The sequence below is a fragment of the Aethalodelphis obliquidens genome, unplaced genomic scaffold (genome assembly GCF_003676395.1).
Source record: "Aethalodelphis obliquidens isolate GAN/ISIS:26980383/991018 unplaced genomic scaffold, ASM367639v1 scaffold26, whole genome shotgun sequence".
In the NCBI taxonomy this organism is placed as follows: domain Eukaryota; kingdom Metazoa; phylum Chordata; class Mammalia; order Artiodactyla; family Delphinidae; genus Aethalodelphis; species Aethalodelphis obliquidens.
This window is the reverse complement of record NW_020837970.1, coordinates 19,105,029-19,107,611: the sequence shown is the minus strand read 5'-3', so window position 1 is coordinate 19,107,611 and position 2,583 is coordinate 19,105,029. Positions and strand designations below refer to the sequence as shown.

Below are 2,583 nucleotides of genomic sequence, written 5' to 3'. Positions count from 1 at the left end.
TATATATATATTTAAATATAAAGACACATATAGATTTTGTTTTTTATAAATTTATTTTATTTATTTATTTTTGGCTGTGTTGGGTCTTTGGTTGCTGCGTGCGGGCTTTCTCTAGTTGTGGCGAGCGGGAGTTACTCTTCTTTGTGGTGCACGGGCTTCTCATTGCAGTGGCTTCTCTTGTTGTGGAGCGTGGGCTCTAGGCACATGGGCTTCAGTAGTTGTGGCTCATGGACTCTAGAGTGCAGGATCAGTAGCTGTGGCGCACAGGCTTAGTTGCCCCATGACATGTGGGACCTTCCCGGACCAGGGCTCGAACCCGTGTCCCCTGCATTGACAGGTGGATTCTTAACCTCTGTGCCACCAGGGAAGTCCCTAAAGACACATATAGATTTAAAGTAAATGGATGGAGGAAAATATACCACGCTAACAATAATCAAAAGAAAGCAAGAATAGCCATATTAATCTCAGACAGATCAGACTTCAGAGAAACGAAAGTTATTTGGGATAAAAAGGGCATTACATAATGATAAAGAGATCAATTCTCCAAGAAGACGGTACCAAATTCTGGCAAGGATGTGGAGCAACAGAAAGTCTAATTCATTGCTGGTGGGAATGCAAAATGGTGCAGCCACTTTAGAAGACAGTTTGGCCGTTTCTTACAAAACTAAAATATTCTTTTTTTTTTTACATGTTTTATCATTTTATTAGGAATAATTCCAGATGGGTTATGAATAAAACTCATTCATTGAGTTTGATGAGTTGTCCAAAAACTCTTAATGAAGACATGTTCCCCAATAAACGATAAAACATCAGCAGAACTATCATGTACTGGGCCAAGAGTCAGGCTGATACCAAAAGCAACATGCAACATAAAAAAGGTACAATATAAAGGAAGACCATCTGCTGAGTATTAAAAATCATCTCAATATGAACTCTTCACAACTAGCATAGAACGAATTAGCTATCAAATCCAAACCACACCAAGGTAAGCTTGGCTGATAGAAGCCAGGAATCAATAATGGGGGGAAATATAAGCTCCTCAGTGCAAGAGAACTGAATAGTGTTTTGGAGCATTTCCCTGGCTGGTACAAGCAGTATTCAAAACGCTTTTTTAAAAAAAGTCTTTTAGGGCTTCCCTGGTGGCGCAGTGGTTGGGAGTCTGCCTGCTGAGGCGGGGGACACGGGTTTGTGCCCCGGTCCGGGAGGATCCCACATGCCTCGGGGCGGCTGGGCCCATGAGCCATGGCCACTGGGCCTGCGAGCCATGGCCACTGGGCCTGCGCGTCCGGAGCCTGTGCTCCGCAACGGGAGAGGCTACAGCAGTGAGAGGCCCGCGTACCACAAAAAAAAAAAAAGTCTTTTTGGCAAGGGAGAAAAATAAAGACAAATGGAATGCTACATTTTTTAAATCAGCTGACTGTCCCAGGAATGATAAAGGTATCAGTAAAGTAGCAAGGGGATAACTTTTAAACATTATTTGTTGTGGGCTCAAAAAACATTCAAAATGGATTTATTTAAAGGTGTCACATTAGCTACGTCCAGGCATTTAGGCTTAAGGAAAGTAAAAGAGGACACTTTTTTTCCCCAAGAGAATCTCTTTAAAACCAAGCATATTGCTAAATGGCAACATTATACTTGGTAAACAATAATTGGCAACAAAATAAGTTAAAACGCTGTACTGTTCTGCCCAAACCAGTCCCAGATACTGTTTAATAACCAAGATGCAAACTAATTTCGTTGTAACAAGCCTAGACCGATTCCATCAAACATGTCCTTGGTTAGATATCGAGTTTCATTTAACGTTTTGAAAGCTCATTTGACAGCCAGTCAAGTCCCTCATACAGACCAGTTCCTTGTGTAGCACAAGTGGCTTGAACATACCACGTTCTGTTACGAAAAGACCGAGGACCTAATTTATCTGTCATTTCACTAATGGCCATAGCATTCGGCAAATCCTGTTTGCTTGCAAAAAGCAGAAACATGGCATCTCGCAGCTCATCTTCTGAAGCATTTTCTGCAGCTCTTCTGCTCCTTCCTGAATTCTTTCATGATCATTGCTATCGACCACAAAAATAAGACCCTGGGTACTTTGGAAGTAATGCCTCCAGAGAGGCCTAATTTTATCTTGACCACCAACATCACATACTGTGAAACAAATGTTCTTATATTCTACTGTTTCCACATTAAAACCAATGATAGGAATGGTGGTGACTATCTCTCCTAACTTCAGTTTATACAGAATGGTCGTCTTGCCAGCAGCATCCAATCCAGCCATCAAAATGCACATCTGCTTCTTGCTGAAGAGACGGGAGAAGAGGGAGGAGATGGTGAAGCCCATGGTGGTAGTGGCCCTTGCGAAGGGCAGGAGCAGAAGGGGTTTGGGGCGACCCCGGGCCTTCTTTCATGCTCCTGGCAAACTCAGGGAGGAAAGAGGAGCTGAGGGCCGCAGGGACGGCTCGCTAGCCGGTGTGTATGATGGAGCTCCCCTCTGGGACAGAAATTAGCAGGGTGATAACCTGCTCGACGACTCTAAAATACTGTTATCATGTGATCTATCAGTCTCACTCCTTGGTATTAACCCCA

General features: G+C 43.3%; 1 pseudogene; it reads right to left on the bottom strand.

Moving 5' to 3' along the window:
• Positions 1-1,742: 1,742 nt before the first annotated feature.
• On the bottom strand, positions 1,743-2,338 carry LOC113629330 (ADP-ribosylation factor 4 pseudogene; annotated as a pseudogene).
• Positions 2,339-2,583: the final 245 nt, after the last annotated feature.